This window comes from Sturnira hondurensis, unplaced genomic scaffold (assembly GCF_014824575.4).
Source record: "Sturnira hondurensis isolate 20B ecotype Veracruz unplaced genomic scaffold, ASM1482457v3 Scaffold0005563, whole genome shotgun sequence".
Lineage (NCBI taxonomy): Eukaryota > Metazoa > Chordata > Mammalia > Chiroptera > Phyllostomidae > Sturnira > Sturnira hondurensis.
In genome coordinates, this window is record NW_028078194.1 from 2,417,080 (window position 1) to 2,441,067 (window position 23,988).

Here is a 23,988-nt window from a genome sequence, read left to right on the forward strand (position 1 = left end):
CACCAATTTCTTTTTTGCGTTCAGCCTCCCATTACCTTTGTTAAGTATATTCTCTTTTTTTCTATTCTGTTTACTGTTTTTCACTCAGATCATTATTCCCAATGTTCGTTCCTACCTGAGAAAGTCTTCTTGCCCAGTTCACAGTGTTTTAGATTTGGCGTTATGGGCAAAGTCGAATGAGACTATCTTGTCCCTATAAGACATCTTTAAAGTATATTTTAATTTAATGTTCAAGTCAAAATGTGTATCTCGTTAGGTCATTGGGAGGATGGGATGGATAATGTGAATAAAAAGCTGACATAGCAAACACTCAATAATGGAAGCAATTTGGAATGGAGAGCCTGGGCCACTTGGCTTCTTTGAGCTGGACTTTCCTTAGAAATTAATGTCTGGAATGATGTGGGAGAGTTGACTCTGCAAAAGCTTTAACTTCCAAGGAACTATGTGAGGAAGGGTGGAAAGAAGAGACATACTTCAGGCCAACACGAATGGAAACAGGGAAAGAATTTTTTTGAATTCTCATGTATGGTCCACATTTACTCCTTTAAGGTTAAAAAAAATTCTTAAAGATTTCAGAAATGGAATACATTTAAATTAATTACTGCAATCATCTGAACTCTGACCTAGGAAGTCCCTTCAGAGTCCCTTTTTTTCTCCTCGTATGTCTTCTCCACCATGGTTCCTTTTGGACTCAACCGTACTCAAATCTATTCTTGTGGCAAAGATAGCTAACTATCAACCAAAGATTCATGCTTGCCTTCTGCCTGCAGAGCTGAGGCTAAGAAAAGACTGTGCAGCCAGTGATGAGGTTCCCTGCATGAAGGGAGAAGCCTAAGACTGGTTCTTTTCAGTGGAATGTGAGGGGAGGTTGTGTGTGTCACTCCCAGGTAGAGTAGGTTTCTGTCCCTGTGTACTAGCTAAAAGAGAAGGGAGAGACGTGACAGAGGACAGAGTTAGCCTGGGTCTTTGAGTGATTGATTACCTAGAAGGCCACCTGCAGACACACACAACAGGCTGTTATATGAATGAGAAATAAACCTGACATTGTGTTAAGCCACTGTAATTTGGGAGCTTATTATGACAGCTATTATTATCCTGAGTGATAGTTACTCAGCTTAGGAGTGACTACCTTGGGACTGACCAGGGAACTCCATAGAACTCTATTCCAATCAATTACCATTCAACTGCACATATATAATCTGTGGCTACTTGGAACTGTACCCAATTACCTAGATAAGGTACCTACCTACCTAACAAACCTACCTACTTTCGATCCCACACACCCAAAAAGAGAGAGGAACCAATGTGTTTTCATATAGCTCAACACAGTCTCCATGAAGTTTCATTGTCTTGTCCCCAAGTCCAATAGCAAAAACACTGTCATAAAATGATAGCTCTCTAATGGATTTTGAAAAGCCTGGCACAAATTAACTGATATAAGATAGCAAAGGTGAATCCCAAGTATCTCCTAGACAGAATGAATTCCTCTCTATCCATGCATTTGATTGACTCTATAGAGTTGAACTATCCAGCAGCTGCTCCCCCACCAAAGCTGCTGAGACATAGTCTGTTTGAAGAACATATACGTGGCTGTATAATATACAGCAATATTATAGTATATGATAGGGCAGAGGCCACCAAAGTTGGTCCCAGCCATTCTCTAGTCACATAAGACTTCTCTGGTGATCCACATACAACTAAATAAGATTTTTCTACCAAAAACAATCTAAAAAAGGAGTGTATGTACCAAAAATGAAGCAAAAGACATTTAATTCAGGACACACAGCAGTCATAAAGCTAAATTACGAAGTAAATTAGGTAAATAATTTTAGGAAAGCTGTCATATCTGTTTTTTATTTTATTTATTAATTTATATTGTCAAAAATTAAAGCCCATTCAGCTTTTGGTTGCATACCAGTTTAGAGAAATAACAATGCATCTTTTTATCATTTTTTCTTATAGCAACTGTAACTCAGGAACCCAAAGCCATATTTATCTAACCCACATGGGCACTGGCTCTTATTGTAACTCTTAAACCATTTTACTACTTCTATTCTAAGACCCAGGTCACCCAAGCCTAGCTGAATTGTTTAGTTGCTGGTGGATTACCGTGGAAACACAAGTCCTGAGTTACAACAGTGATAGGGAAAGGTTGCTTTCAGAATTGAACCAGTGCCAGAGAAGACTGTTTTGATTTCTGCCTCTCTCTGCCTCTCTCTCTGCTTACCTCCCTCCTTCCCCCTTTCCTTTCCTCTTTCTTTCTCTCTCTCCCCAATCAGAAATAGCTTACAATGAATGGAACTTTCACAGAAGACGAAAGTGGTTTTCTGGTGCAGATAATAAAGTCATAAAAGCCCATGTGATTCCTAAATAAGTCACAAAGAGTAAGCTGAAATTACATCTAATTACCAGTTACGCAATCAGATAAGCCATAAGAACAATGTGTGCCCCAATAAATATAGAAAATAACTTCATTATTCTGGAGCATCTATAGCAAAAAAAATTCACCTGAAATATTGAAGCAATAGGTCACATATTCAATCCCTTTCACATGTGAAATATACCCTTAAATGATGTTGCACAGAACCATGGTACTACTGGTGGACCTGTACTTCATGACCAGACCCACCTGATGGCTCGACTGAAAACTCTAAGCTTTGTCAACATTAATAAACAGAGCTTGAATGATGGTCAATCTATTTTACCCTAAGCTAGATAAATCCACTCTTTTCACCAAAAACTATTTCACATAATATTTTCTATCTTCAAGTAGCCGTGTATTTCTGTATTTTAAAATGTTAGTAAGTGAAATAAACAAGCCTGGTAGAAAGAAAGAAGGGAAGCAAAGAAAACAAGGTAATTAAAATGTGAACATCTCCATGCCAAATATAGGGGAGGACCTTTGCATACAGGATTGCATTCAATGCTCACAAGTACCACCACAAGGTAGGACCTATAGGTGAAAGAACTGAAGCTTCAAAAGGCAAAATAATTTGTCCCAAAACACAAAACTAATGAGCGTCAGCAATGGAATTCTAATTACCATATTTTGCCATGTATACTGTGCACTTTTGCACAAATTTGGGGGATAAAAATAAGGATGAGCATCATATATGGATACTTCCCAAAATACCTTGTATCTGTTCTTGTGTTTTGTAATTCTTTGTTACATAAAATTTCTTATACTATAATATGTTAAAAAATAAATTCTAAAGTTCCTTTATAACAAAAAAAAACAGGTATCTAAACGTGAATAAATAAATAATTGAATTGACCTATTAAAACAAAAGATTTTTTTTCCTGAAAGTTTGGGCCCAAAATGTGGGTGTGCATTATACACAGGAGTGTACTTGATTTTAAAGCCCTTGTTTACACCACTACATCTTCCTCCTTCTATTTCCTCTGCGTCACTCACATTGTGGGTTCACTTGGAGACTTCAGCTTGTTAGTATCAAGGGAAATAAGGGTGTCTATGTTTCTACAAAGCATAGCGAAATCAAGGCACAAAACCTGGTGCACATTATTTCAATTCACAACAGATTAACCACAGCAAAAAATCATATATGAACTCATCATCATGATGTCAAATATTCCTTTTAGACCATCTGTTAAACTGAATATAGAGCCCAGAAAACAGAGATGACAACAGCACTTGGAAACAAATTCTCCAAGTATTGAGTGGTTGCCTACAAATTAAAGAAATAAGACATAACAAAAAATAACTTCCAGATGATTTGGGGTGCTTTCTGAGTGCCTCCAAATGCCCCTAAGATGTAGGCAACTGCTTCCACTGGTGAAGAGTCTAATAGATCACCTAACCAAGCACTTGGCAAAGCAAGGAGGAAAAATAACAGATTCAAATTTATACAAAACTGTAGCTTTCAATTCCAAGTGATCAGTAGGCTGGACAGCCTTCAAGGTAGTTTAAGCCAAGGGTTGGCAAACTTTTCCTGTAAAGGGACAGAGAGTAAATATTTTTCAGCTTTGCAAGCCATATGGTCTCAATCACCACAGCTCAGCAAACATAGACAATACATAAACAAATGAGGGTGGCTACATTTCAATAAAACTTAATTTACAAACTACAACTCGTGGGCCAGATTTGGCCTACAGGTTGTACTTTGCCAACCTCTGGCTGAAGCTTTATTTTTTGCCTAAGGAGTGAAAGAGGTTTATTAAAATTAATGTTTATAACAAAACAACAGGTTCTTGAAGAGAAAACAGAAGGTAGAAGGCAGACCCTAACATCGTAGTGATGTCAAAGCCAATATGAAGGTCTGTCTCTTCAAAGAAGCTGAGGGAACTATGTAAATTTTGTGTGGACTTGAGAGAAATGAGGTGACTTCATATGCTTCAGGAATTCTTTCTCCTCAGCAAGAGAAAGGCTGAAGTAAAGCGAAGGTTTTGAGAAAAGCTTTCTTTAAGTGAATTCTTGGGGAGCCCTAATATGTAAAACAAATTATTCCACTTGAACTGTAGTTAAAGCTGAAGGGAGGGAGTCTCACTTCACAAGATTGATCCAGAGTCGATTACAATGCCTGCATCTCTTCCCAAGAAATCAAAACTTTTAGTGTAGGTTGAAAACCTCTATGGTAGGCAAGTACAAAGGTTCTTTCTAATTCTGACATTCTATGATTGTGTGATTTAATATATCTTTTTTCCTGCTTTTAAGGCATATCGGCATGATCCCACCAATATTTCCACTTGAAGATGTCAGTGTCTATTGAGGGCATCTTCGACGGGCATAATACATGTCAGTTGCTGGATTCCGAAAGAATAACAACTGGTTTGATTTAACATGGTGTTGTTTCCTCCTGTACAACAAATTGGTTGCTTGTATTGTTCAACTGTTTAAAAATTTACCTTAAACTTTTAAATGACACAACCCTATAGGCCTGGTATTACTGTCCATGTAAACTAAATTTCAGATTTGACCCAGTTTGGATCTTATGTTCGTCTGCTCAGGCTGCCATAACAAAATAGCATAGACTGGATGGTGTAAACAAAAGAAATTTGATTTCTCACAGGTCTGGAGGCTAGAAATCCAAGATCAAAGTACAAGCATGGTGAGTTTTTGAAAAGGATTCTCTTCCTGGCTTGCAGAAGCCTGGCTTCTCCTTATGTCCTTGCAGGGTCAGGAGAGGGAGAAAGAGAGAGAAAGAGTAACCTCTTTTGTGATTCTTCTTAGGAGAGAACTAACCCTATCATGAGTGTTTCACCCTCATGACCTCATCTGAATTTAATCACCTTCCAAAGGCCTCATCTTCTAATAGCATCACATTGGAGTTTAGGGCTTCAATATATGGATGCGGAAGAACACAGTTTGGTCCACAGCAGATATCACAGGCTATAAAAAGAAGGAATGCAGTAAAAACAAAATAGAGATTGTGTTGAAAAGAGTAATGTTTCTTTTCAGAAACCAGCAAAAAAAATGATCTTTTGCTTATCTTTATATGGTTTGCCTCGTGTTAAAAATAACAAAGATGTTGAAGTCAATTTAACTTCTTTATCAAACTCCATCTTTCTAGTCAGCCTTTTCATAATGAACTCTTTTTAGGTAACATTGTTTGGAGGGCTAAAATAAAAATTAGTTGGTTATGTTGCGGCTGTGATTGGAAAGTATTATCTTTAATTTTCTCTTTTGATTGATTAAATGTAGAAATAACTGGTGAAGCATTTTTTCCTTCAAACACTACAGATATGAGTTCTGGCTCTAAGAGTCTGCTTCAAGCAAAATATCTTGATTATTAAGATGTTCACAGAAGCCTCCCTTTTACAGCCATTGGAAATTGAGTTTCCTCTGTCAGATTGGCAAACAGACTGACTGCCTGGGTAGTAATTGAGCTTAGGTTTTCATCAGAGGTGGAAATTGTCCCGCTGATGAGTTTTCATTTTTTGGCGAAGGCTCTGCTGCAGTTTCTAGCACAAAGCTGAGCACCAAAGAAGCAGTCAGTGTACGTCTTCTAGTTGTTTTATTCCCAGGAAGCATCCTTTGATCTGAGATTTAGGACCACTTGGGAAGATAATACACACAAATATTGAAGGGGGTTGTTGCAGCAATTATCTTTTTGGAATAAGATAAGTTTGCCCCTCCAAGGATAGTTCAAGGTGTTTTTCAGAAAGAAATGCCAGGCCATTTTTAATCACATTTTGTCAGAGGGAGCTGTGATACTTTATGCAGCAGTTCCTTTTATTTTTCACTCCTTTCACACCAACAATAAAAAGTGTGCTTTTTTCCCTTTTTTATAACCTCACAAAACATAATGCATAGCCACTGCAATTATTTCGAGACGCAGCATGGTCTTGCATTCATCCCATTTTATCACCCACTGAAGGACTCCATGTTTCCTATTAGTGGTAGTGAACTTGATGCCATTATGTGTAATTTCTTCCAGATGAGCTGCAGCACTTAACTTCCTACTTCAAAATACTGAGTTATGTTTAAAGCATGCCCAGCTTCTATAGAGTGATTTCCCAAAGCAGAGAATTCAAGTCTAATTAAACACATCGCATCCCCATAGAGATGTGCTTTGTGACCAAATTGTTCTTTAAGAGGTAGGCAGGTATCAAATCAATGCTGGAAATAATTTTTAGGTTTTGGGCAGACAGCTAACTGAAGCATGATAATGGTCATGAATGAACTAAAAATAATTTATAGAATAAGGATATTTTTTAAGCTGCTATTCAGTCTTTTGTCTCATTCTGCTTCATAGCACTCTCACAATCCTTTTTTCCTTCCTATGTTGAACACAGAAATATAAATTTAAAAGACACATTTTGGAATTAAGTGCCACAATTGACCAAGTGCCTACTATGTGTCACTGTCTGAAACAAGTGACATAGTTTATTTCTAATCTTCACAACCCTAAGAAAAAATATAACAAATATGCAATCACTTATCCAAAATCCTTATAGCCATGTGTATTCCAGAATTCAGAATTGCTTGGGTTTTAAGAGATAATAATGTGTATACATCACATATTCTGTAACCAAGTGAGGTCTGGCACAGCATTTTAGAGGCAAATAAAATAATGTTTGTATGAAACATATAAGTAATTATATTAAGTGGGATTAAAAAATCACACACTAAAATTGGTTCATCCGAAATCATCAATAAACTTGCCATTTATTTCACTCTATATTTTCATATGTTTTTGGATTTTGTACTTGTGAATTAGCTATTACAGATGTTTAGACAAATTATTTAAAAACAAGTTAAAGAATTTGCTCTAAGTTATACAAGTTAGGTTGAGGTTGAGATTCAAACGCAGGACTGTGCCTCTAATGTCTATGTTCTAATAGATGAACGGAATAAGACAAATAAAAAATGATCTTGGGTATTATTTTGGGGAAGGGAAATCAGAACAAAATATAGACCAGGAAGAAGAGGAATATTACAGAATTTTTAAAAAAGAATAGTAAATTGAGTAAAGAAAGAAATGCCCAAAGGTAGGCAGAGAGACGATGCAAACAGTCATCAGAAAGAGAAAGGTAAAGGGCCAAACGGGAAGAGGTGCCAAGGGTCCAGGAGTTCCTGCAGAAAGGATGTGACTGGGTAGTTCTAGACAGACAGCAGAATGAGGCTACAGGATGGCATAAACCTGCTTGTTGTGCCAAAGTTATCTCTAATTGCCATAGCCCCTGGCTGTCTATTGCCGCGGTCCGGCCGCAGCAGGGTCCAGGGGTCCCTTGAGGTGAGGATAGGCGTCGGCGATGGGTAACAGGCAACTACACAGCTCAAAGGCAGGTGAAGCACTGTTCCGTGTATTGCAAGTACAAGCAGATTTTTTATATTTTCATTTCTGGTAATGATTAACATTTACAGGTGCATAGTATAATCAGTTAAACAGAAAAAATCAATATAAAGGTAATTAGGAAAAATACGAAAGTTCCCATAGTTTCAATTATATTAAACGAAAGTTATTTTGACCATAGATATATATCCCTATTCAAGGTAAAGGAGGGACTGTTATTCTAACAACTTTAAACATTCAGGGGCGATTTCATTAGAGGGGATTTGCCTCGGGACTTACTTAAGGGGGCTGCCTTGGGTGTTCCAGGCCCCCTACTCGCTGATATCATCATATCCTACAGCTGCTTAATCAGGTCAGAGAAGGAGGTGTTATTCTGGGGAAAGGCCAAGGTGATATTGTTCTCAGCCTGACTTAGTTGCTGTTCAGCTCTGAGAATGGTCAGCATTTCTAGGAGATTCCAAATTATCAGAAAGGTAGAGGTTAGAACACCAAGAGACAGCAAGACTAAGATCAACACCACACATCCATTCATGCCACGTCCGCCAGGCTGGAACAAGCTTCTTTGAAGTCGTCCTCCCCATGCTCGGACGTTGTCAGACAGCCTGGTTGGCGCTGGAACTGGACGTGGCAATCTATTAACATACATTTTTCAATGCCTACTATGTGCCAAATACATCTATAGAAAAGATGGGTATGTCTCTGCGCTGCTGGACCCAATACTTAATAGCTGTGTGAACTTAGCAAAGTTCCTTAACTACTCTGGGCTACAACGGGTTGTAAAATGAAGATGATTTGTAAAAATGAGAGTAACTCATAGAATCTACTTCATAGACTAAAAGTGGTGAGAATAAAATGATATAGTACATGTAAAGAACTTAGTACTGTGCTCAGCATAAATCAAATGATACAATGTTAGCCAGTATTATTACAGAAATGTTATCCTTTGAAACAATTGGTTGCTTTAACCAAAGGGAAACTGTCCACATTCTGGAAGTCTTTGAAGATAGCAAACCAGAGGACAAAGCACCAACTTCTGGTCGAATATAACTGCTCTTCAATGAGCAATCCTGGGGAGTTTGCTCTATCTTCAGTTCCAACCTCACCTGTTGTGCTATCCTGAGTGAGTCATTTATCAGCATCTGCTTCCCGCTCCGTGAATTCACTTCTGCTCTTTAACTCAGGGGTATTGGAGGAAGCTTTGGAGGAAAATGAAGGAGAAATTATTGCTCCAACTAATACGCTGCTCCAAAACATTGGATTTTAGAGGGCTCTCTTCACTTTGTTGTTTAACTTTGTCTTGGAATACCATGAAAAATACAACTCAAAAGAAAGACACCTCCTCTCGTATGTTCAAACCCGAACTCCCAGAATCTATGGTGACCGTGGTGTAGGTGGAAGAAGTCTGAGTAAACATTGCTTTTCTCAGTCCTGCAGCAACATTCCCCTTCATAAGCACGGTGTTCATTTGAATACAACTGTTATGTTCTCCCAAGTGAGAAAGCCGAGTATTTCTAAGACAACTGACCTATTTCAGCTGCATTTACAGTACAGATTGATAACTCAAAGGACAGTCATTTATTTTTGGCACCTGTCAGCTGCTCAGGGAATTACTTTCATTTAAAACCACCTATGGTGTTCAGCCTACTTACAAGATGGGGTCCTGCCAGGGAAAAGAGTCAGGGCCTACTGTATACCTAATGCCTTGTGTGTACAATTGGAAAAGCAGATTCTGGAAGATAATTAACTGGTAGTACCATGTTTTATTACATTTACTATAAATAAAATCTGGAGAATAGATGCATAAACCTTCAATAGAAAGCTATCATTTTGACCACAAGAAATCCATATGGAAAAGCTTGGACCATATGACTGTGGTAACCTGTTATCTATGAGATATGAATCCTAAAATGTTAAAGCAGTAAGGAAGGGGCAGACGCCACTCGCCTTTGTCTGAGATGGAAGACTAAAGCCACGAGACAGTAGCTTAGTGACTGGAACTACCACCCCTCCTCTGAACACAGGTACTCTTAGTCTGAATCTTCCCATCCTCCAATCACTTTCCAGTCACACTCACTGGTGTCCCCAACCCACTGGGAATTCTCTTTCAGTCTTTGTACATCTTGTTCTCTTTGCCTAGAATTCTTTGCCATGCTCTCTCCTCTTAATGTTCTGGTTAACTCATACTTCATGTTTCATATTGCCATTCTACCTGGGAAATCTTCCCTAACCTCTTACATCTTGATTAAATGCTTCTCCTTTGTGTTCACATAGCACTTGTCCCTTTGATTGGTAAAAAAATGTCTTTGTCTGTCTCTCCCACTTGACAACAAGCAAATTGAAGGAAGAGGTTTTGTTATATTCACAGATAAATTCTCCAAGCCTAGCACCGAGCTAGTCACATAGCAGACACTTAGAAAATACATGTGGAATGGCAAGTGACTGAATGAATGAGTCCACTTGTATGAAACGAATCAAAGGATGACTTATATTCTAGCTCATTGTACCATTGCCTATAGAAACACCACAACAAACACTTAAAAGTAAATGCCTCGGTGGCATTAAAAGCCATCGGGACTTAGAGCTGCAAAGGCTGGCAGCTCTAGAGCATCGTGAGTCTCCATTTCTGGTTCAGAATATAGGTAAAGTTATGGTTATAACCTTAGTGACAGAAAAAAAAAACATGTCTTGGGAACCCATTAGTTGTTTTGTTGATGTGAATGAATAGAGTGAGAGATGGAAATCTCATTAAACTTGAAAGTATTTTTAGTTGGAGAACATCAGCATTCGACTGTCAGGAAATCAAATGGAAGGGAATTATGATGAACAGTAAATATATTAGTGAAAATGGTCAAGTGGGATTATGAGTCAAAGAATTGCCTACTATTTCTACCAAATCACACTCTGGTTGCCCAGCAACCATTCTATATGGGAGTTACACAGCGTGATGACATATTAAAGCCCAATCTCAGAAGCCAACTGACAAGCCAAAAACCATATGTCCTGTATTCTGACTTGTACCAGCTCGTCACCTTACTAAATTGTAAATGAGTCTCATCCATGCCTCCACTATAGGTGAGGTCTGTCCAAGGGCACATGAATACCTTGGGTTCCCTGAGATACCACAGATGTCTCTAAATACCTAAATTCATTATACAAACGAATTCGACTACCTGTGCTGTCCCAGTCTCTTTCCATTGCACTAGTCAGTATAATGGGGCTACAATGTTCTATCTAGGCTGGCCTTGGCAGAGAGAGAAAGAAGAAGACATATATTGTCAGTGCCATTTTGAGTCTATTTTTTTTTCTGGTCTCTCACTTTTACCACCTACTTCCAAAAAAAAGGAAAACAGCAAACTATAGAGCTCATGTTTTTATTCACATTTTTAAATTAATCAATAGGAAAAAAAGCACACTGTAACAGAAAAGAGACAAAAAGACATCAATGAATCCATATACGAAACAAACAAACCAACAAATGAATAAATGAACAAAGTCAAGTTGATGTTCATTAAAGATTCTATACCATCCTTACAAGTTATATGTGTCAAATACTTCTATACATACTTGGGCTAATAACACTGATTATTCATATGACAGTTTTACGAGAGTATTAATATCATCCTAATTTTTTCGGTGAGGAAACTAAAGAACAGAAAGTTTAAATAACAGGTCAAGCATCAGATTGACTGACTCCAAGGATCACACCCTCAACCAGTAAACACTACTGTCTCTCAAGAAGAAATGAAAGAGCCAATAAATATATTAAAAATGCTAGTATTTCTAGTAATTAAAGAATTAAAACCAAATCAAACAAATAGCAACCTAATATTCACCGATTCAGCTGTTATTTAACAATAATATTCAAAGCCGACAGTTTTTGTATAACACTTGATGTGTGGAATTGCTATTTTACTCCCAAGTTTCTGTTTAGTTATTATCACAGTAGAATGACAAAAGGTTGAGAAAGCAATAGGGACTGTCCATATTAATCACCTACATGCATGCTTTCAGTGAATAATGGGCAGTTTTCAGAATTATTTTCTTATAGCCTGTGTTGTTTGTTCTGATTATATTTATTGAAATGTAACTTTATGTCTATTTAATCTATTAAAAAATTGGACTTATAAAAAAATACTGTGTAGATGAGGATAAAGTGAAACTGCTACTTCCAGAAACCGCTGGTAAAATACTAAATTAATGTAAACTTTCTAGAGTAAAGCTAGGCATTATGTATTAGGAGCCTTTAAAAAGCTTATATTGTGCCCTGGCTCACGTAGCTCAGTGGATTGAGTGCGGGCCTGCAGACCACATGATTGATTGCGGTTCAATTCCCAGTCAGGGCACATGCCTGGGTTGCAGGCCAGTTCCCAGCAGGGGACACATGAGAGGCAACCATACATTGTATTTCTCTCCCTCTCTCCTTCCCTTCCCCTCTAAAGAAAAATAAATAAAATCTTTAAAAATAAATAAAAAATAAAAACCTTATATCGTTTGACCAACTCCAAGAAATCTATCTTAAAGGAATAATCAGAATTGTAGACAATTACAAACAGTAAAAGTATTTTCTAAGACATGTTTTAGAGTTGTAACAAATTGGAAGCAACCTAATGTCCAAAATTAGGGAACTTTTATGTAGCTATCAAAAAACATGTAAAGAATTAATCACGTCATAGAAAAAATCAATACGACAAAGTGAAATTAGCAGAATATAAAGCTATGTGTATTGAATGACCTTGATATTACATACTCATACAAATACACATGTGCACAACTACTTTCCAGAGAGAGAGAGAGAGAGAAAGAGAAGAAAAGGGCAAAAAATAAGTCTTCACTGAAACACAAAAATAATTATCAGTACTTATTTTTGGATGATAATAATGTATTTTTTATTTTTTTATTTCAAAAATTTTCATGAACCTTTATCTTGTTAATGTAAAAGTGTTAAAATAAAAACTAAAACTTGTGTTGTGCCCTAATAATTCTCTTTGAGCTTGAATTAGATGACCAGAAAGCTATTCTAGTAATGAATTCGCTCAATTGTTCACATCAAAGGCCCAGCCTAGAACCGAGTTCCTTTGGTTCTAAATCGGCACACTTTCCATGAGCCTCTCAGTATAATCATGTGGTCATTCAGTGAGGGACAGAGTGAGGAGGGGTAGAATTTTCTTCTTCTCTGGGTTCCTGCTCTAGGCAGATGTAGCAAAACAGGATGGAACACATAAGCTTCTGAGGAGACTGAACCTGGGGTTAAACCCGTAGCCCTGTGTTTGCCACACGATTGTTGCAAATAACTTAACTTTTCTAAGCCATAGTCTTCTCATTTGTACAACAAGAATAGCAATGCCCATGTCTGTAAGGCTGTTATAAAGATTAAACAGGACAAGCTGTGCAATACCTGGTTGATGCCACATGACCTTGACCACAACAGCTATTGCTGACTGCTGCCTCCCTCCACCCCCATGCCACCACCCAACCCCACTGATACACAGGCACACGCCTTTGTTTGAGCCTCGCCGGCTTTCTTTTGAAAATACTGAGTTAAGCACTACTCTGCAAATAATAAATAATAATAATAATAATAATAAAGCCAATGGGTTTAAATCTTTAAAATGCCCATGTTTCTAGATATTTTCTTACAACCGTACATTTGTTGAAAAGGGTGTTCAGGCTAACAGAGGCCATCAAGTTTCTTTTGATGTTAAAAATAAGAAGCTGCTTAGATAATATACATTGTCATTTGTTTACTTTAGAGAATGTTAACTAAGAAAAAGCTAATTTTTGACTGCATGTGACTGGGACCTTTATTCCTATTATTTTCTTTTTAAACATGGAAAATCTGGATTGAAGCTATGCAATGGGAAAATGCACATACATTTTATCTTGCCACTCAGAAGGCTTTATATTATGCCTAAAAGCGTTTGGCTGAAGTGCAAAAGCACTAGAAACCCAATTTGAATAGCAAAAGAAATTGAAAGGATTTCAACTCATCTGCAGTTCCCATGGCTGGCAGGAGGTACCTTTTTAAAATTGATTTTTCAAATGCATATAAGTCATCAAGCTTGCAGATTTTAACCTTTCCAATAGAGTATTAACAAACCTTTTCAAAGAATGAGACTTCTGAAAAAATCTTAAGTTATTTAGACTTTGACTTTAGAAATGGGAATTTAGAGACATTGATAGTAATTCTAATGGAGTGGCTCTAATGGTTTCCCAGTGAATTTTAGATATAAGACCAATGCTTCACTGCTTGCGGGAACATGAAAGACAGGCCACGGGAGTGCCTCCTTTGAAAAGCCCCCGGCCACAAAGTTCTGGCCACCAAGTTTCAACATGGGGCAATTTTGGTATCTCTTCTTTGCCCACCTCTGCTAGCCTTATGGTGGGAATGTGTGAACGAAATGTTAAAACCAATGCCTTAAATATCAGACAGACACTAAATCCAGGTATCTCTAGGTAGCACGGCTGGGTGAATAAAGCCCTTTGATACTACCACCATTGGTCATACAAGTAAAAAGATTCTAAATTATAAGATTAGGTGTGGTAAAATCCAACCAAACTCTCATTTTATCCTTCATGACTTTTTCATTTCATCTGAGATATCTAATATTAAATTATGAAAAGGTACTTTTTCTCATTCATTTTGAGGTTGACCTTGTTTTGCTGGTTCCCTGAGCACAAACTTTTTCTATAGGTTAGGTCATTAAGATATTGAATAAGACAATAATTTTTCAAAAAATCCAGTGGTACTAAACCATTTGTGTTTTAGAGAAATGATTTTTTATAATTTATAAATAATCATTTATTTACCTTTGCTCTTCTATAATTTCAATTCACATCTCAATTAGAACATTTAATAATATTGCTATGAAATTACATTAAATACATAAAAGTCTATAAAACATAGGATATTACATAAATTATGGGTTTATAGTGTATTGTTATTATTCCATGTACATACCTACATTCCCTGAATGCAAACAAACTTTCCTTCTTGTAGCCTGAGTGCCTAAAACAGTGCCTGATACACAACAGGCACCAGCCAATGTCTGATAAGTCACCGGACAGAATCCAGGCACTCTGCATTGTTTTTTTCCTTGTCACTGTTACTGATTGTGTCTCTCACACAATGAGAAGGGAAGTTTCCAGAAATTCCTTAACTGTCCAAAGCCAAGCAGAGGCAGAGTCAAAAGCAGATCTTAGATAATCTGATGTCCTGAGGCAGTGACCTTTCCACCCACCACCCCACCCCATCTGCCTTCACTTCCTGGTGGCTGAGTTAAACAAATATCTGCAGTGATTACAAAAAAAACCCCAAAAAAACCAAGTCTCTAAGAGACATTCATGTTGGAGGTAGCCATAGAAGACAGGCTTCCTGTCAACTTAGTTACCCAAATGAGCTGCACTCCCTCATAAATATAGATATAAACATTTTATTGTCAAATCCGATATTGCTAACTTCCTCAGACAGAATTGCTTTTGGATCCAGGAGAAAACTCTGCTTCCTGCGTCTCATGTGCTCGGGGGCCAGTTCTCTCCAAACTTTTGCTCTGCAGAGAGTCTAGGGATTTGGGGAGGGTGGAGATGGCAAGAAAACCAAAATTTCCTATAGGCTACTTCTGTTTTCTACATTCGATATCTCCCTTGAAGTGATAAAGCATAAAGCCATTCACATGTTTAAATGGGTGGGGGGTGGAGGGGACAAAGTGAGGGATCCATACTTCTAACCATTTAAAAGTTTAATAATAACCTATATTGGAGAGAACATAAGGATAGTTTATTAAAAGACTTCTCAGGAAGATGAAAAAAATTTTGAAAGTCTTCTAAATTTGCATTTCTTTTGACCCTAAATCCCATTTCTATGAATTTAGCCACTGAAAATAATCCTAAAAATTGACAAAGATATTTGTATGTAGATGTTCATTACAGTTTGAATACCCAGCAATAGGGCATACGTTTTAAACATGGGCAACAGCATGCACCGGCATCTTCTACAACTGTTAGAAGTGATGCTGGGAAGTTAAAACAGAGGTGGATAAAATAGTAGTAAATTCAACCCCGTGTATATTTATATACATGTAAAAAGTCTGAAGAGCCATATAATAAGAATGGCAGTTATTTTTTAAAATGTATTTTAGAGATGGCCTTGTTTTCTTTAGTTTTTTAATTTGGTTATTTTTTCTGTGATTTTTAAATATATATTATTTTCATAACTAGATACACATTACACTTTGGTCATTTTTTATTCTAGAAAGAGAGGGAAGGGAAGAGGGGATGACAGGAAGGAAGAGAGGCATCTCTTCTGATAAACTGGAATGACAACCCCTAACTCAAAGATGTGGCAGCAAAGAGTGCTAATGGGGAGAAAGTAACAAGGTCAGAATGAATGACAAGATCCTCAAAGGGACTGTGTCCCTGGTTCCCCTGAAGTTCTTCTCTATGCCTAAGGTTATTGGCCAGATGGTAAAATATCATAAACGCATCACTTCTGTCTCAGATATCCTCTTACCTTTCACCTGGTGTTTCATCTTCAGGAGTTTCTCTAGGAGACTGACCTCAACTTCCCTTAGAAATTTAAGTTCAGCCCTGGCTGGTGTGGTTCAGTGGATTGAGTGCCGGCCTGTGGACCAAAGGGTTAGCAATTCAATTCCCAGTCAGGGCACATGCCTGGACTGCAGGCCAGGCCAATCTACCAGTAGTGGGTGCACAAGAGGCAACCACACATTGATGTTTCTCTCCCTCTCTTTCTCCTTCCCTTCCCCTCTCTCTAAAATAAATAAACAAATATTTATTTATTTTAAGTTCATAATTTAAGTTCGTAAAAAATTTAAGTTCATAATTCTCAGAACTGTGTATTATTTCTGTCCATGTGCTTTGAATGTATCTCTTTTATCTGTCAAAATGCACACATCTTGAGTTCTGCTAAATAGCAATTGATGTCAATACACTAATTATGACTCATACTGAATCAACAAGCAAAACAACTAGAGATAGATTCACAGATAGCAGGCTGACATGTGGGGGAATGGCCTTCAGGGGTGAGGGATCAAGTAAAAAAGAAAAAGCACTCATGAACATGGACAACAGTGTGGTGATTTGTGAGGGAGAGGGGTGGTTGGAGGTGGAAGAGTATATAAGGAGGAAAACTGGTAACAGAAAAAATACAATAAAAATAAGCTACCAAAAATTTTTAATAAACATTTTCTTAATAGGGGTGTATATCAGTTGCTTTGGAAAAAGTAAAGAAATAGCAAGCATGGTTTTTATAACCAAGTTTGGGAGACTATAAGTAAGAATAACTAAACGATGCTGCGATGTGAGCTTCGTTGCAGTACAATAGATGTTTAAGGAATCAGTGGTGTCAGGTGAGTTGGAGACTTGGAGGTTGTAAGACCTGAGTTTGAGAAGCAGAACAGCCACTTCCTTGCTTAGTCAAGGTCTCTTAATTTCTCTGGATCTGTTTCTCTGTCAAAAAATTAGATACTGTAACATTAAGAGCTTCTTCACAGGGTTTAAAGAAATTAAATATTTGTATAATATTGCATTTGTGCATGTTTAGCCATGATGAATGACCTTCAAAAGACCCATTTATGTTATTACAAACTATGTGGTAGGCTGCCTTGTCTACCTACATGTTAGACCAACTCCGTTCCACTTTTCCTGCCTTGAGAAGAGCAACTACATTAAAACCACTAGGAACAAGGCCCAGGAGTGACAGAAGCAGCCACACATCTAGGCACAATGTCAGATACTATCACTGGCCCTGGAGCCTGGGAGATACTAGACATTTCTCTAAGTGATAAAAAGTATCAGACTAAAGGTTTCAGTGTAGTTATGAAAAAGGGAAGCACTATGTGAATTGAATTTTTAAACTATTCACTTTAACCTGTGGTTTCTCACTACCAAGAAGTGCTCAGAAGTCACCAAAAAGGTAGAACAATGCAATCCCTATTTTATTTCTGTCTCAATCTAAACAAACAATTTTTGCACAAAAGAAAGATTTGAAATTATTTTCAAGGTGGGTCCTTTTTTGTACTTTTCCACTTACTTGAACTTTGGCTTTCAAAAGACTCTAAAATATAAAATACGTAAGATATAAAATAATAGGTTTGATTCTTTTAAAAATGACAAATCTGTCAAATAGTGGATGTGATGACAGATGCCCTCCTCCACCAGCTTTATTAAGGTATCATTGAAAAACAAAAATTGCATATACTATAAAATATGCACATGTGATGATTTATTACAAATATGCATGTGTTTGTGTTGTGGTGGTAACATGTAAGACTAACTTGGCAAATTTCAGGTACACAACGCAGTACCTGGGTTGGGAACTATAGTCACTATGCTGGGCATTAGATTCCCAGAATTTATTCATCTCATAACTGAAAGTTTATGCCCTTGAGTTTAGAGAACGGGGGCACTTCCAGATGGCAATAAGACTTTAAAAGGCTAACAGCCATACTTTAATCTTAAAGAGAAAAAATGCAAAATTCTGCAAATTACAGATTTTGTGAGCTTATAATTAAACCACAGCAGAATCATGAAACTGCTATGTGTTTGGTATATATGAGCCTTTAGAACATAATTTTTTGATCATGGGCTTACTAAAAAATTCACATTGTGAATGTGGAAGAGCTTGTAGGAGCATTTTATGTGAGTCTGTCAGAATGAGCAATAGTGCTTTTTATGTATTTAACAATTGCTGATTTTTAAGTCACATTCACAGTAGTTTTTTAAAATCTCATAATAGCCCCATAGGCTAAAAGCATTTTTTTTTTTTTGTAATTTTCTACAGAAGGAAACAGACGAAAAATGATGAAGGGCTGCGAAGGAGCAAAGCTAGTGAATGAAGTGAGAATGTTAACCAGAACTCGTGATTGCTGAGCCAGTGCCCGGCCACGACAATCATGGTTTCTCTCTAGTGGCTTAGTTTACACATATGAAGATATTAGGAGAAACATTTATTTTGTGATTTTTTGAACTGTACAACAATGGAATGATTTGTTTTACAAACAAGTACAGTCCCTTATAGTTCAGGAGTCCAACTATAGCTAGGGTAACCGAGAAGTAGGACAGATAATTTTTATATTGGTAACCACTCACATCTCTGCATCTCAAATTCTAAATTAGACATTTCTATAATGTTTTGATCGATCAAAAAGAGCACATTTTCTGTGGACATCTGTAACATGCTACAATTTGCTTAATTTTTGAACCATTGTTAAATGAATTGGCATTGAAATGACTTTAACCTAAGCAATTATCAACTATTTCTATATAAGTATTCAATCTTGGTTTTCTGGGTTAATTGCTTCTTTGGTTTTTATGATGTTGGAGGCCATAATTTCAAAGATTGGCCATTATATTTCTGCCTATTTTTATCCAACTAATCATGATGCAAAGATAGGCTGTGAACTACTTATAATATCTTTGTCTTTTCGACCATTATGTCACCTCATAATTAAACAAATCCTTGACTTAAAAGTGTTACTTTTGAATAATTGATATGACCCTCCTTTCTGGATGCAGATAACTGGTAGACACTTAAAGATCTCCATTTTTTAAAGAATCCTGGTGAATAAATTGGTTGAAGTAAAATTCCTTCTATACAATTGGTTCACCCTGTCTTGTCTGCCATTGTCATCACTGCACTCCTCTCTGATACACACATGTGCATGTGCATGTGCCTGTGTGTTGTACACTCATGCATGCACATGGGCACACAGTTACATTTGGAGAAGTGTGAAGATGCTTCCAGGAACATGTTTAAGGTCATATAGGATTTAGGTTTGGCTATTTAAATCAGGCTAAATTCCAAACCAACAGTCAGTGAAAAATATGCATGTGTTAGTCTTCTATGCTCTAGTCCTGTGAATTCTCTTGGCCTTTCCCCTTCATTTTTTTCTTCTTTCCCAATTCCAATGTAAAATTGGCTCTGAGCGTTTGTGTTTTTCCCCCATGTGATAAGTAGGCCACTTGTCTGTTTTGGAATTTCAGTGTTTCCCAGAATACTGTGCTTACCCTCCAGTCTTTCCATATCTAGCCACTCTGCCACCTCCTAAATCTGCTCTCCCAAACCCACTACATCAGACCCTTGCTTGACTTGTCCCTTTGAAGAAAGGAGAGAAGAAGACCAAAAAGAGAAGACAACAGTGCCACCAAACAAAGCACAATAGTTTGTCGAATCTGTCAAAATTAAGTTTATCGGTGTGACATTGGTCAATAAGATTATGCAGGTTTCAAGTGTACATTTCTTTCTTTTTTTAATTTTTATTACATCCTATACCTTGCTTTTTTAAAGATTTCATTTATTTATCTTTAGAGGGGAAGGGAAGGAGAGAAGGAGAGAAGTATTAATGTATGGTTGCCTCTTGTGCATCCCATGCTGGGAAATGGCCTGCAACCCAGGCATGTGCCCTGACTGGGAATCAAACCATGATCATCTGGTTCACAGGCCCTCACTCAATCCACTGAGCTACACCCGCCAGGGCTCAAGTGTACATTTCTATTGTACATAATTTACATATTACATTGTGTGCCCACCACCCAAAGTCGCATCATCTTCCATCACCATGTACTTGACCCCCTTTATTCTTCACCACCCTTTCCATCCCCTTCCCCCTGGTAACCACCCTACTGTTGTCTCTATGAGGTTTTTTGTTTGTTTTTCTTGTTGTTCATTTATTGTGTTATATCCCACACACGAGTAAAAGTATATGGTTCTTAGCTTTTTCTGACTTATTTCACTTCGCATAATATTCTTTTTTAAAAAATTCTCAGACATCTCACTAGCATAATATAATATTCTTAAAGCCTATCCATGTTGTCACAAATGGCAGTATTTCATTTTTTCTTGTGGTTGAGTAGTATTTCATTGTATACTGTACCACATCTTCTTTTTCCAATCGCCTATCAAAGGACACTTCAGTTCTTTCCATGTCTTGGTCACCATGAATGATAATGTTGCCATAAACATAGGAGTCCATATATCTTTGCAAATAAATGTTTTCAAAATTTTCAGGTCAATACCCAGGAGAGGGCTTGCTGAGTTATATGGTAATTCTATTCTTAATTTCTTTTAGTATGACATGAGTATCTATATAAAGAAATTCATCAAAAATTAGGAAAAACAATAAACAAATATGGTAAAGTTACAGGATACAAAATCAATGTGCAAAAATCCACTACATTCCTTTATACTAACAATGGAATTTCAGGGAAGAAAAATTAAAAATACCAGTTTCTTTGGCAATTGCAACAAAAATAATAAAATACCTAGCAAAAAACTTGACAAAGGATGTGAAGAACCTGAAAATTATACAGCATTATTAAGAGAGATTGAAAAAGACATAGTGAAATGGAAAGATATCATGGATTGGAAGAATCAACATAGTTAAGATGTCTTATACTTCCCAAAGCAACATATAAATTTAATGTAATCACCATCAAAATCACAATGACATTTTCTAAAAGAAATAGAAAAAAAATCATCAGATTTGTATGGAACCACAACAGACCCCAAAGAGCCAAAGCAATCTTAAGAAAAAAGAATGGAGCCAGAGGTATCTCACTCCCTATCAAATCTTTCACTTCCAAGGCCCCAGAAGAACAGACAAGGTAACTTCCTGGAAGTTGTTAAACTGCCACATTCCAGGGTTCCCATGGAAAATTCAGGTGGGACAAGGTTTGCCACGGGCATTGTACTAGCATTTCAATCTCTTTTTCAAGGCCTAAGTTTCCCTGAGAAGGCAAGTAAGGAAGAAAAGTGGCTAATGTTCAACTAATATGTCTATTTAATAGGCAGTGAAATGCAGTGATGTCGTTTTCTATGAGTCAAACATATTTATTGAAACTGCTGACTTATAACCATTCTGTAGCAATATTAGAGTATTTGGCCAGCAAACATGACAATGTTTGGCAAGTGATGTTATGGTGCTACCAGGGAAAACCTCCCAGTTCAAGGCCATATCCAAAGGGCATAGATTTAATACTAAAACTAAGAATCTGACCTATTACAAAGCTATCTTACCTACAAATATGGACAAAAATGAAAGAATAACTTAGATTATCACAAAAAATATCTTTGACCATCAGACCCACCTTGACAGGACTGTTGTGGGGCCAATAATTGAAGCATTTCAAGGCTAATTTACTTGGCTTCAGAAATTCTTCTCTGTTAAAATGAGAATAGACCTGGATGTATAGCATATTAAGTCAGATTTAGTGATTAATATCTTGGATGCAATTTATCAGGCTTTTTCTTAAATACAGAAGTCCTTTGTATGACTGAAGTATATTATAATTCTGTTAGGAAGAGTAAGAATAAAGACAGGTGCAGAGAACAGCAAAGAAGGAGCAGACATGGCAGAGGCCCGTAGAAGGGTACTGGGAAAACAAAACAAAGTTGAGCCGTGAGGATGAAGACTTCTGCTTCCTGAAGATAGAAGAGATGTGATTATTCTAGTCCTCCAACTGAGTATAGCTAAAAACTGTTGGCCTTATTTATAAAACAAATGTAACAAGACTCTGAACCATGGCATAAAAAGGCAAATTGGCTAATTATCTGAGAAATGAGAAATGTCATATAGCTAGAGTTAGATAGATAGAGATATATAAAATGATATATATTTCAATATAGGTCTATATACATTATCTATCTATATAGATATACTATCATGGGGTGTGTGTGTGTGTGTGTGTGTGTGTGTGTGTGTGTGTATGCATGCTGGATACTGGAAAGACCAGCAAAACTCTTGTGGAAACAGACCAAAGAAGGCCTAGAGAGATAAGAGCCTTGGTCCTCTCTAGTTAAAGAACCAGAAAAGAAAACATAAAGGCTTTATCCAATAAAACATTTAGCCACTAAGAGATTTAGTCTAGCCAACACTACCAATAAAACCTGTGGACCTACTCCCAATGCCACCAGCAAAAGCCAAATGGAGAGCCTAGACTCCCACTCTTGCCAGGCTGTAACCAGGTGCCCTAATTTCCCTCTGTATTTGGTCAGAAAAGGCTGAGCAGGAGACCAAAGCTTCCGTCTCCATGAGCAGTCAGGGAGACCTCTCTCCTACAGTGCAGACGGAGTCCATATGGGAAACCTGGGCTTCTATCCCCACCCAGTGGCATGAGGCACCTTTGTTGCTCTTCCCACTTATGAAATTCTGAGGGTTTTTGGATCTCTGTACCAGAAAGGGTGATGAAAACCAAACACATATTTATTATTATAAAATCCAGTATCACAGATACAGAGAGAGAAGTGGAAGTGTTTATGTGTAGGGGAGTCTGGGAAGTTGGAAAATAAAAAGAGCTGTGGCCTAGGGGGATGGAAAACCCAGACTCTTGTTCCATTCCAACAACCAAACCATCACAGGACCTGCAGAAAATCATTCAGCAGTCCGGAGTTTCAGTTTATGTATGCATAAATTAGAGATAATAGTAATGCTTATCTTACCTGTTTTGTAAGCGTGTTGTGATGACCAAATAAAAGGACAAATGTGAATGAACTATTTAAGACCTGTTGTTACTTTCCAAAGTCCATGTACCTGATACTTCAAAAGGCCAAAACTCAAAACTTCCCTTTGGAGTAAAGGAAGGTTTATCAATAGAGAAAGTGCCAACAAAGAAGATAGGAGACCTAGTCGGGCCCGAAATCCACCTTCAGAAAGTACAGCTTTCTTTATGTCAAAGGAAGGGAAAGTGGGAGGGGCAAGAGGTGATTGATGACCATAGACATCTGGGCACCAGCAGGGGTCTGAGGAAGACTGTGTTCAGTCTGTCAACTCTAGTTGATGCAAGTCTGGTCATGAGGTTCTTGCAGATCTTTGACAAACAATACATACTTCCCTTATCTCCTCAGAAGAGGCACTTTCTGATAAGGAGCTATTTTTGTAAAACTCAAGCTGAAAGTAGAATTCCTCTAATGATTGACATGTCTCTATGCAAGACTGAGCAGAAACTATTAACCTGAAGGCCATGGGAACACAGCAGATTTGAACAAGATGGAATAAGAGAGGCTGAGCATTTCACTCTGTTACTCTGAGGCAGGGTTTGGCAAACTTTCTCTACAAAGGGCCGGAGAATAGAAATTTTAGACGTTGTGGGCCTTAAGGTCTCTTTTGTAACTACTCAGCTCTCTAGATGAAGCACAAAAGGAGTCCCAGACAACACGTAAAAAGAGGGGCAGTGTTGCAATCAAACTTTGCATATAAAGACGGAGGCAGACAGAAATTTGGCC